Here is a 13,477-nt window from a genome sequence, read left to right as displayed (position 1 = left end):
CCTACAGTTCACCCGAACATCCAACAGGCACCCCCTGCCCCAACACTGTACTGGAACTGTTCTAAAGCTGTCAAAACACCCAGCTTCTCACACTCCCCGTGTCCACAGAGAGTTTGCCTCAAACACACACTGTCCCGAGCACTAACAAACACACACACAACATACACTCAATGAAAAACAGTCCGCATGCAGCCCCCGTACATTGACACAAGTAGGTCAGAGCTGCAGTGGGTCTTCCAAACAGTCCCCCAGCACCATGGAACTGATAACAGTATCAAAGATTACCTTCAGCCCTGACACACACACACACACACACACACACACACACACACACACACAACATTACATACTACATGTACATAGATCTGCAGTATGAGATCATTAGCTTGTTCGTTTGGCAGGATGATTTTGGCTCACATTTTTGTTTTTCAGACAACACAGGAATTTCAGTTGTTCCTCTGGGAAGAAAATTCATAGGTCAAAGGTCAAGGGTGAGACTGGAATGGCTGGAGGGCAAAGTGAAGTGAGTTTGTGGGAAACATTGATACTGGCATTCCAAAATGAGAAGTAGAAAAACACTGGAAAACTGACATATGCACAGAAACACATGTCTATAATGTCTGCCTCTGAATCTTTTCTTCATTTTCTCTCTTAATCTCTCTCACACATACATACACTTTGACACGGAGAGGTGGCTGAGATGTCTTGCCAGAGCCAACACCCTGGCATGAGAAAGAGTGTGCTTTGTAACAGCCGGCCTATTTGGCGATTGGTGATGGGCATGTTAGCAGAGTGTGAGTTTAAGTGAAAAACATTCAAGGCTAGATAAGGCCGGAGAGAAAGTACAAAAAGAGACACAGACAGAGTGAAAGGAGAGAAAGAGGCCAGATATGTTGTTTACTTGCCAGGTTATCAGTATATTGTCTTATCTACAGTTAGTTGGAAAGCTCCATGTGTGTGACCAGCTGTTGTTGCCTCATTATATCCTAATGAAGACATATCCCTCAATTGCTCCACAGAAAAAGAAAAACACTACAGTGGAGTCAAAAGATACAGCGTATTAATCAGAAGATATTGTATGCACTATTTATTAAGGTTTTGTGCTGATCTATTTTAAAAACCTTTCTGTGCAGGCCTTATTTCTTGCATGCCAAAAATGCTGTGATAGACCATTTCCAATGAGAACAATAACTAACCCTCATGCTTTGTTGGTATTGCCCTCATTTCTGTATTGTTTCAGACCCTCAATTTGTACAGACCAATTTTTACCTTCATGTTTTCTGATGGCTGTAGCCCTTTTAAAAAAAAGACAGGCCATGGATCATCATGGTTAAGAGTGTATGTGTGATACATTGAAGACTTTTAAAATGTCACAAGCAGCTGTCACAAAATTAGGAAAAGTCATAAAGAAGAATTTGGTATTGAAGATGATCTATGAGCTATTAAACAGTGTCGAAGGTCTCTAACTTCCCAAATAGAAGATTAGAATTAAAACACCTTCTGTTGACATACTTGTCACTAGCTATTATTCCCCCATTGCCAAAGCAGGCAGAATGACAGTACAGCTCCCTGGCTGTGTTTACTGGCTATAAGACTGATGAATGATCAGGTCAAGTAAGTGCTGGTGATGATGGGCCATGATGGTAGAATATGTTGGGAATGTAAAGTGGCTTGAGGTCCTGGGCCAAAGGCTGGATAAAGGTGGGAATAACTGAAGGAAGGAGGGTGTGATGTGTAGTGTGCAAGAGTGAAGAAAGACAGAGCTTTTCAGGGTGTATGAGGGGTTAGGCGGGGTGGGGGGCGTTCTGTGTGTTTAGTTGCCTGCTGTCTGCCTGAGAATAAACAGACCTCTGATTGTGATATTAATGCCAACTTAAATGTTTCTCAGTGAGGTGTCTGGCTTTCGCAAAGAGGTGCCCGGGATGAACAAGCACACAACACTGTATATTCCCCTCTGTCCTTCACTTGCTGCCCACGGACTGCCGAAGCTACTTAGAGTCATGTGGCATCTGGCACACCTAACTACCAGCAACAGCACATCTGCCACATACACGCGATACCCATGTCATGTTACCTCAGCCTCCTGTGGCTGTGGTGTCCTTGGCATGGCCTTGGCAAGCGCCTAGTTAAAACATATCTGAGCGCTAAGTGGAAACACTTGGGTGAGAAATTCCAGTGATTCCATGGGCTTTGTGTTGAATTGTTTGCTTGTTGGTTTAATACCCTTGCCTGTAATTTTGAGCCTGTGTCGTCCAAATCACAGCCTAAGAACGGAGAGTGCCCAGGGATAGACAACATGGTCAGTGGTTTCTGAGAGGTTGAAGGGTTGAGTGGATGCTCTAAATTCTCGAGTTGCACAAATCGTCTGTGATAAAATAAGACTGTGCATAGCTGAGGTAGCCTGCTCTAAAAGTCATAATATACTGTCTGTGCTCTAACTCGAGGGGACTGAAGTTGCCCAGGCATGCCTTGCTACACAGAACCACATCCCCAAGTTCATGTATAGACACATAAAGACATACATACTTAAGTTTTTCATCAAATCCAACAAAAGAACACTCTCACTAATACAATCTGACAATCATACACACGCACAAACAAATACACATGCACACACACACACTCTCTGTTGGACATAGACGCACAGGTCAGTAGAGGTGCCTCTAAAGCTGTGGCTGTCAAGTGGCAGTGCTAATCTTATTAAGGCTCTCTTCAGCTGCTGGTCGAAATTCTTAAAGTGATAGTTCACTATGGTGGAAAATTAGTACTATTTGAACCTAAGAGTATCTTCAGAGGAAGTGTTTACTTTTTGATGGGGGAGGTAGAGTCCTGTGTGAGAATATGTTTCACCTTATAGGAAGTTCTCCAACATTAGAAGTACAAATGGAAAGTAAAGAAAAAATTAACATTTGCATGAAAAAATCCATGCATTGATCTTCTAAGATAAATCACAGTGGTTGGTTGACTCATAAGGAGGCATATGTACTAGATAGTGTGGCTTATGCTCCAGGAAAGTAAAAGATCACTTTAATTACCTTACGAAATGATTGCTGAGCCAGTTAGGGGCTTGGTGGATTCATTGGCTGTGCAGGTCTGAGGGCATTATAGGGATGTAGATGAGCTAGGTGCTTAGGTTAAGGGCCTGGCTGGACATAACATCAATGAGGTTGAGGAAATGAGGAATGACAGACACAGATATGGAAAAGGGGATGGAGATCATGAAGGAAGTGAATATAGGACCAGGGCTCTGGTAAAGATAGGACACTAAGGACAGAATTCAGGTTAGCAAACGGACCAACGTGAGCAGGTTTAAGCCTATATATGGGTATGGGCTAGCACTACAAAGACAGCTAAAGACTAGAACTATAGGAAGGACATAAAGTGAATGTCTGATGTGATCTTGTGGGCTTTAAAGTTCTGTCATTTGGTTTGCCAGCTGGTCCAAAATCTCTATGGAATATATGAGTGCGATCTGGGTCTAGCAATGAAATACATGGATAGATGACAGTCTGACATGACCTCTGGATTAATCAGTGCACCCATCTTCTGATAGTTTAGTGTTCCATTTCAATACCAAATGTTTATGATAAAAAATATCAATAATCACAAATGTGATACACCTGCAAACAAACGAACTGTAGTAATGCCATTCAGAGTAATCTACACTCTCCATAGAGATGTTGGACTAAAAACAAAAAGGACGAGAGAGAAAAAAAATTGGAAAATGACACCTTTTGCTTACCACCTTGAGATTACAACTGGAGCTATATTTCCCTGCCTAATACAATTGTTTGAATTCAGATTTACAGTAATTTTCTTTTTATCCATGAGAAGGTGAAATGATCAACCAGGTCATTCATACAGCAGAAAGGTTTGTTGCCCAATTCAACACATTGACACATTTTTTTATTTAAAAAAAAATTACAACTCTGAAGTCTGAATCACATTTTAGTTTAAAATAGATTGTAACAGGCACTGAAATACTGATGAACAGAGGAGTATAGACACAGGGATTGGTGCATAATAGTGGAATTCTGACTCATAGAGGTCACAACAAGGTCAAATGGCTCTGCCTTGAACAAATTTAACAAGTGTAACCCACTGAACATGTTCCCTACACCACCTCTGATTAGATTCATTGAACTTATTCCCCAGATATGGAGTGGATTCAGTGCCAGCTCGAAATTGATTTAATCCGGCAGATATATTGCCTAGTAACTTCTTAATATGTCCTTAATATATCTTAAATAGGACCTTTTGTTCCTGGAACTCTTTAATGTACCTGCTGGGGATATTAAGGAAAAGGTAAATTAATGGGATATTACAATTACACCTTTTTAGCCAATCTCCACTTTATCTCCATCCTATCTTATCTCCATTTTATATGATTTTAACATTTTAATAGGTAAGTGGAAGAGTCAATGACCCTTAATTATTAAGAGTCATGACTCATTCTCATATCCCTGCATGTCTTGTGGCAACATTACATGACTCTGTTATAGTCTATGATGGCATTTGCCAAAATAGATCATTCCTATCCTAAAATTTATTTTATTTTTATCTCTAACTGTCAAATGTAGTACAACATGATGATAAATAAAAGCATGTGTTCTTTGATTCAAGGGACTGATGAGGGTCAGGCAGCTGAAAAACAATTTGCTGTGTAACATTTTACTACCATATACAGTATCTGCAGGAATAAGAGGACATGTCCACAAAATTTACCCAAGATACATTGGAAATAGATGTTTCAGATAGGTTACAATTATAGCTGGTATAATGCTACATAGCACTGTATGCTACACTGTACATCTTAAGAGCATTATTGACAAGCCCGTTAATGGCAGATCAATGGGTGGTCAACAGCAAAGTACTGTAATTTGTAATCTGCCAGAGGGCCTTTCCGAAAATAAATGCAATCTATTACCAGGCATTGACGCCTCACTGCTACCTGTGGTGATATTGGGAATGTTGGTAACCTCGCTGAACCTCAGACAGGTCCGCAGCCACACTCACACGCTGGTGAGAATGTATCAGAGTAAACTTTGGACTGTGGTTGAGATCAGACAACAAACAGGGAGATGTGAGAGAGGGCAAATGGAGCTCTCAGGTACAACAGGACAGAAAAAGAGAAATGTTGCATGCTTGTTTCAGTTGCTCTATTGTTCATTGTGTATTGCATAAACATACAGGAAATACCATACTACTAGAAAAGTCTACATAAAATGAAATGAAATGAGTTCTGATCAATGTGAATATAACCAGGAGGAGTGTCAGCAGCAGAAGAAAAATGGTAAAGTTGTGAAGCGAGGGATGCATTTGGCCTCAGTACAGGTCAGTCAGTATTGCAGAAACAGCCTGATCAAACAGAGAGTGAAGCCAAATCAAACACCTCTGGACTTCAGCCTGGCACAGAGAAGCCGGGCCGCAGTCCTGCCGAGATCACGCACTGCACACAGTCAGTACATGGACCCAGCACACACTACATAGTACTCTGCAGCAGAGGCTCCCCACTTTTATGGCTTGTGAACTCTTAAAACAAATGAACTTGAACTCTGACAACTTGTGACCCTGGTCCCTGGTCACAAGTTGTATATGCCATATAAACCAAAGATTTTTTTTTAATCACTTTTAGAGGCTTGAGGAAATACAATTATCCATTAATAAGAACTAGAACAAAAAATAAAGCAATAATTATAGAAAAGGCTGAAAATTAAAACATTTTGTATAACAAAACTATGTTTTATCTCCTTCTCTTATATTCTTGAGACCCTTCAGATTTATTCTGCAACTCCTCTTGTCTGGGAACCACTGCTCTATAGATCTGTGTATGTTGTCTGTTAATATAAAGCCTGAATATCAACCAAGATATTGGTCTTTTTCAACTTAGCTTCCTTTTCTTTTTATCCTCAAGATCTATATTTGTAGCAGACAGAGAAATCCGGGATCTGTCTGCCTCTATTTCAAACATGCTGTTACTCACAGATACAGAAATAGTGAGCAGCAAATGATGGGGACGGAAAGAACAGGAGTGTAAAAGAAAAATCACAGACCGACTGAGACACAGACAGACAAATAAACCACATTACAGAGGGCTGAGGCATAACAGGAAGGTCCTTTGTTATGTTTACTTCAAATAGCCTGCATGTTGTTTACCCATTTGTGCTGCTCAGTTAGAGTTCCTCAAATTGTATTGCACTTGCACAAACAAAAACAGACCTGTCGTGAGGTGAAAACCTTGTATCTCTCGGAAACAGCAATGCATTTATTTTAATGGCAATTTTAATTTTATCCAATACAGTTTTGAGTGCGTTTCATAAGCCTGAGAGGTCAAAGCATTTTCACAGGCAGTACAGGAACCATGTAATCCTTCAGCTGCCCTCAAAAACACAAGATCACCAAATTCAGGGATACAATTTCCACATGACATCAGTGAAATACAATACCCTACATACTGCTGTCAAAATGGAGGTCAATATGCAACTCTAAATGCGGGAATATCAATAAACAAGACTACACATGCATGTACACACACACATATACACACACATGCAGCTGATAGACTATGAACAGTACGCATCCAAAAATAGTGTGATGGAAAAATCTATACTGATGTCTGGTTATTTCCGCACTGCTGCGCAGTGGCCTGGTGATACAACTGGCAAACAATAGTTACCGCACACTGTGACCACATGTCATTCACTTGCCAAGTTGCAGCACAGCCACACAGGCTTTAATCATTTGAATAAGGGCAAGGGGCAAGGGGGTTGAAGCTCTTTTGGATGGTGCATTACTGTTGATCCCAGCTAATCCTAACCACTTGTGAACAGAGGTCATTCAGACCAGCAAAATGTTCAGATGAAACACAGTGAGACACTGGCATTTTATACACAAAATATATCATATACTTATGTCAAAATGACCTTTATAATTCTATACGTGCCTTTTAACGGTTCAGTTTAGATATTCAATATGTCCCTATCACTGATCGCTGCATTGAGGGGGAAGTAAAAGGCGATTTAACAAAAAACCATAACAGCTATAATGGAGCATTACAACACACAGGAAATCAATAGTTCTGCATAACATGACTTCTGTTGAAAAATGCATTGGTATTAAGTAGCCTCGAGTACATAAATAGGAATGATATTGATGATATTGATTAAATATTTATGTTGGAATGAGAGTAATGTAATCTACTGGGAGACAGAGAGAGAGACACAAAGAGCAAGATTATTTCATTGGCAGACTCTATGACAGTTTAACAATTGTGACTGATTTACAAATTATCTATACCCAGATACAAGCTGTGACTCACATTTTTTTCCCAGGTCTCGGTGTTTTACCCTTTAATTGTATTTTGCAGCAAATACGGCAAAGTAATATGATTATACACGGTTCAATTAAAGTTTTTCCTAAAATTTGTTTAAATTAAGGGAAATGCCCCTGGAGTATGCAATGACTAAAATAGATCTGAGCTGAAACTGGCTAACCAAACCACATAATATGTGGTGAGTCAATTTCAGTTTTCCATGTGGGAGCAAACCACAGAGACAGACAAACACTGACTGGGATGATGACAGAGCTCTCATTTGCAACTTGCTACCCTGAGTTATCATATCTGATTCATCCATTCTGGTGTGTGTGCTCACATGTGTGTGTGAGAGAGAGACTGAGATACACGAGCGAGAGTGTCAGTCAGGTTGCATCAGCCTCCTGAAACTGCAAAAATTGGGTAACTCTCGATCAAATGGCGCGTGGGTGACTGCAAGCGCGAAGACATCAATGTGTGTAAAAATAGATGTGAAGGGAAACACCTTAACCTGCACAACCACATGAGCAAATACCCAATACAATTAGAGATTAAAATCCTGTGGTTTCATGAGTGGCTTGGCCAACATTGAAACTGGTCTGACCCTGATTAGCAGGAATGGCACCCTTGGGCGTTTCTCTCACCACAGATTAGTTTAAAGCTTCAAGCTTTTACCAGAGAAGTGAGAGAGACACATAGACAGGCGGAGAGGCAGAGAGCATATGCATGTGTCAATGTGTTTATGTCTATAGGAAGTGTGGGTTAGGGAGTTCATATGCTTCTCTGCGTGAGTCATTGTGTCTGTTTCTGTGCGTGTCTGCTAATGAGTTTGGGTGTGATAGAAGATTTTTGCATGCATCCCAGGAGCATTCTGAGAAATGAGATGCTTTCTGGGTACAATGCAAGTAACTAACTCCCAAAACAATAGCTTCTAAAGTCATAGAAATAGTTTGACTGAAGAAATCACCAAACTATTGTTCTCCGACACATTTGCAAGTGTGCCACTAACACTAGCAATTAGTTGAAGGAAGTGTTAAAATGAGACATGAGGGCAAATGTCTATGTGACATGAAGCGTACAATAGCACCTCCCAGAAGATTCTTTTTTTTCCCGCTTTGACTCAATTTCTCATGGACAAACATGAAAAAGAAACTGTGAATAAACTCCCCCCTCTACCTCTCTCTCTGCCTCGCTTCCTCTCACCCGAGCACAGCCAATCACTGATGTTGCTTAACGTGCTAATTGGGGTTTCTTAATTCTCGATTAACGAAAGCCACAGCTGCTGAATGATGTGTGTGATGGGATGAGAGTTGTTGTTATTACAGGAAGGCAGGGGGAAAGACAGGCAGGCAAGACATGAAAACAAACAGGGAGATAGAGAGACAGACAGCCAAAGCTTGCAGGCGTTGAAGATGAGAGTCACTTGAGATTACCACTGCGCGTGTACAACACAGAAGCCAGACATATGGGCCTGTTTGGTCCCATACAGACAAGGAAAGTGGTTAGTGAGTGGGTCAGCCTCCAAAGTCCTGTAGGGAATGGAAGGAGATAGCCACACCCCTCCAACTATGCGCTTACTCCACATTACATACGCAACTATAAAACACTCAGACGACCTCCTAAGGCGTAAAATGCAATCTGTAATTGCGGCACAAACATTTGAATACCTAGTTGGCATATATTCAGTCATATGACTTTGGAGCCAATTCACCCCAGGGGATCAGCTTTCTGCCGCAAATGAGAGGAGCAGATGCTAAAGAAAGAGACGCCAAGGGATCAAATTGCATACAGCGCATACAAGCACATACAAAAATCTGCATGCATAATAACACACAGATGCACAGGAAGATATATTTGCTAAAGTGATACATCCACACTACAGTGATACACAGACGCACACGCACAAACACAAACACGAACATAAATAGAGAGGAGCTACAGCCAAGCAGCCAAGCCGTGACTCATGGTGTCTGTAATACGCTGCCTCTCTCCTAACACACATGAAAAGTAACCACATACATGAACTCATTAAGCAATAATTTCTGGTGAAATGAAAACAATGTCAGGGCTGAAGAGATTCAGGCAGAGCTATTCAGATGTAAGCATCTATCAGTTTGAGACTCAAAAAAGAAGTGAAAAAAGGCTGTATCAATCTAGAAACACTACACATGATTAAGAGTGTGCGTGAGTGCCTGAGAGAAGTATTGGCGACCTTATACACCCTGTCAGTCCAAGGCTTTTTAAAAATATTGCTCCACCAGCTGTTTTCTTTGAGAGAACAGCCATGTTCCTCTTCAGCTGGAATTGTAGCTGACCCTGACCCTGTCCTACCTCAGGCCTATGTTAATCTGTCATTTGAAGCTGCGCAATGTAGAACATGGGGCAAGGCAGTTTTCATCACAGGTGACGGTGCACTCAAAAACAGCACAGAACAGGAGGGACATAAACTGACACTAGGGAAAAACACTTGAGTGTTTGAGGTATAGGTTTAAGTAACTGTTTTGATGTAAAGCATAAATAAATGAAAAGCACAGACCACACCAAAAATGAAACAATTCTAGCTGTATAGAACCTCTGGCCCAGAACTCTGCACTGACACTTTCACCATATTCTGTCAGCAGTGAAGTTGTGTAATAAGCCTCCTTATCAGTGCAGCCATTCTGGATCTCTGGACACACACCCCTGTCAGACCTTGGCCTTGACCCAGCCCGAAGCTCTCTGAGCGGGCTCATAGCAGGATGAGGACCCTGGCTGGGACGAACTGGCTCTCTTATCTCCTCTCGCCCTCTTGGTCCTTCTCTGCCCTGCCCTGCCCCATCCTGTCCTGTCCTGTCCTCACTGGTGACACAACACCTTCTTATCCGAGTCTCTCACCACACACATACAGACAGAACTCACTCAATCACACATGACTCGTCCTTGTAAAGGTGTGTTTTTCCTGCATGGAATCAAGTGATATGGACATGCAGGGCATTAGGAGTATGTTTAAAAAAAAACTATGTTGCAGGCATATGTGTTTGATTTTATATTAATATTATTATTATTGTTAAGTGGACCAGAGCAATAATGACATTTGTTTGCTCACTGTAATGTAGACCAGCTGCGGAGGCCTATACAGCTAATCACACTCACTTCCTCACACACACACATAGAAACAGGGAGAATGGTAGCGCTAGTGACACAGTGTAGCAGATTACCACAGTAGAGGATGTTAAGACAGATGTTCAAAGGATTCTAACATGTGGAATTATTTCTGAAAGAATTGAGGTTTTTTGGTTGGAGAAAGCTTTTTCTTCACCCCTAAACAGTTCGTCTGGGTGGGCAAAGGAGGAGGTTTCTTCTACTTAAATACTTTCTTTTCTTTTCAAACTAAGAAGAGGTAGTGGGGGAAGATCTGTGGTTAAAGAGGGTTCAAGCAATATGTTTTGCCCTCTGATTTAGTATGCTTTACAGTCATATGCAATCTAGCGCCTGACACACTCTCTCTCTCCTTTTCTCTCTTGCTCCCTCAGCCTGTGCTACTCTAATTTCCCCTCAGCCAAAACCCCTTCGTGTCCCTCTTCCTCAGGATCTGCACTCCTTTTTCTTCCGTCCTCTCTACCCTCCACAGCTCAATTTCCCCCTAATTCATTTTCAAACAACCTCCTTCTCTTCTCTTCTCTTCTCTTCTCTTCTCTTCTCTTCTCTTCTCTTCTCTTCTCTTCTCTTCTCTTCTCTTCCATGTTCCTTAACTTTCCCCCTAGCTGTCTTGCTCTGCTTTCTGCTCTTGCATACACATTCTTTGCTCACTGACACCCTGTTTAAAAAACAACCAAAGAGGCAGCCAATAAGAGGGAGACAAACTGTACAGTTGCCATCACCAGCACAATCACTCACTTCACTCTCTCCTTCTCACTTCCCCCCACCACATTTTCTCTCTCTCTCTCCCTCTCCCTGCAAAACTTACTTAAGAGGACAAACATCATGTGGTGCTGGTAAGAGAAGAAGATACTGTTGTGCAGTGACTGTGAGTCTCTGTTAGGCTTTTTTTTTTATGTATAAATGCCTGTGTTGGCGTCCAAGAGTGTGCGTGTGTCTTTCTTCGAAGATCACTTAAGTGTAGCACTTTTAAACTGAATTTTTTTCTCCAATTTGTTTAAACTGGGCTACATAGTTTAGTTGGATCTAATCTTGCATTGTATACATATATCTCACTGCCCCTAGTCTTTCTGGATTCAATATTTGGGGGCGGGGGGGTTCTCACAGCAGGGATAACCCACCTCTGAGTGTGTGTGTGTGTGTGTTTCTATGTGTGAGCATGTATGTGCATGTGACCGAATGCGTGTGCTCAACTCACACAAAGACACAGCGTCTTATATGTCTCCCAGCTGTGTGGACTTGGCCCACTAGTCGGCCATCCAGCAGCCAGGAATGTTTGGTGTGCAACCCTACTGGAAAGCCCCAGTTACCCACGCACACACACACACACACACACACACACACACACACACTCCCAGCCTCCTCTGGATACAACCTACTCCTCTGAGCAGGGGCAGGCAGAGGGACGGGCCTCACCCCAAAGGAAGAATGGTTCAAATTCCACAGCTGATAGAAAAACACAGAGGAGTGGGACAGAGCGGAGGAACTGATGTCAACTCTATCAGACCAACCCCCCCCCCCCCCCCCCCCCCCCCCCCCAACACCCACCATCTGTTCTCTGCTCACAGTGTAGGAGAAATAAAATGGAGGGAACAAACAAATCAGGAGAGATTCGATTCATGGTGTGGCTGATAACTGGATGGTGTTTTGAGTGACGTCAGAAATACCAAGCTTCCTTCTATGCTTTGGCCTTTGTGTGCTTTAGCACGTACAGATACAACAGTGACCACTGTTTGGCTGTCTGTATATACTGAGTGATTCCATCCCTTAGCTATGCCTTCAAGCTGAACTCATTATTCCAGGCTGCAGGTGGTGGAGATATCTGATTTTGTATTTTAACCCAACAAAGAAAACTACACCTTTGCAAAACAAAGACTAACTTACTGAGTCATTGCTTTATTACCAAAGAGAACCCAATTAAAGTAGTCTGGAGCAGACCTGTAAGTGTAAAGCATATAATGATATTTTTATAATAGAGTCTTTGTATTAGTGTGAGATACTTAATGGTGAGCTGATATTGAAATTTCTGAAATTCAAGATTTTTCCCCCCACAGGCATCAAGGAACCACTATAATATTTACTGCATACTGCATACTAATACTGAGACTTGTAACCATTGCATTTTTCTGAAATGTTATTGGTATTGTTCCTCATTGTCATGTTGTTGTGTGGTATTTCTTGAATATTTTTTGTTGAATGTGCCAGTTTGAACTCAATTTTTCAAACTTAGGCATAGTAACAGTAAAAGTTGACAAAAACAGTATCCCTTCAGGGCAGAAAATGCTTGACTTCTATCAATGTGCAGACTTTCTCTTGGGTTGACTTAAAGTCCCGCTCCACTCAAAAATATGTTTTTCTTCTTGTTCCTACAGTTAGATGTTTGAGCTTCACTGTGCAGAATGATGAAAAAACATATTGGACATAAATTATTATTCAAAGTAGAGTAAACAGGCCCGGAGGGGATCTTTAAAGAGGCACACCCACATAGATGTTATGACGTTTCGTTTTTACCCTAGTCTAAACATTAAAATAAAAAAGATAATAACAAAAAAAAAAAGAAAAAACAGATAAAGGAAGCCCAACACAACACCTCATCTAAGATGCCTAGACGTCTTAGTTTGATATCCCAAAAAAAATGAACAAATAATGTCCGGAACAGAAGTTTAAAACTGTTGAAATTCAGCTTCAGGTTTGTCGAGAAGTGCAAAATTGTGAGCAACCCAAACTTACCGAACCGTTATGCAACCTCTATCTGTCCACATGTGGTCTACAATCTTTTGTTGCGAGTCTAAATCACAAGTTCAAACAAAGAGTATGTATAATTATCCAAGTGGCTCCTACCTTTAAAAAGACATCCGCCTCTGGAATCTGTTCAGGTCTCTTTCCCCTTTGACGTCCACTTTCAGTTCACACCTCTCCGCTGCTCTTTTCCCCTTCAGTTGCTCCCGGGCTGCGCTCGTCTCTCGCTTCTCCCCATTAAAAACTGCAAGGCACAAAACACATGCGGTCACTCCAGAGCATTCCGCT

At 41.5% G+C, this 13,477-nt stretch overlaps 1 protein-coding gene across 3 annotated transcripts in view; it reads right to left on the bottom strand.

Annotated features, from left to right (window-relative positions):
- The window catches only part of rhobtb4 (Rho related BTB domain containing 4), a 45,908-nt gene that overhangs the window by 31,515 nt on the left and 916 nt on the right, over positions 1-13,477 (bottom strand). For all 3 annotated transcript variants that reach the window (XM_044369518.1, XM_044369510.1, XM_044369526.1), the window contains exon 2: positions 13,292-13,433. The gene's annotated coding sequence lies outside the window, so the exon portion shown is untranslated. The remainder of the gene's footprint in view (positions 1-13,291; positions 13,434-13,477) is intronic.

The sequence above is a fragment of the Thunnus albacares genome, chromosome 2, assembly GCF_914725855.1.
Source record: "Thunnus albacares chromosome 2, fThuAlb1.1, whole genome shotgun sequence".
Taxonomy (NCBI): domain Eukaryota; kingdom Metazoa; phylum Chordata; class Actinopteri; order Scombriformes; family Scombridae; genus Thunnus; species Thunnus albacares.
Note: the sequence above shows the minus strand (reverse complement) of the source record. Positions and strands in the feature narration are given on the sequence as shown.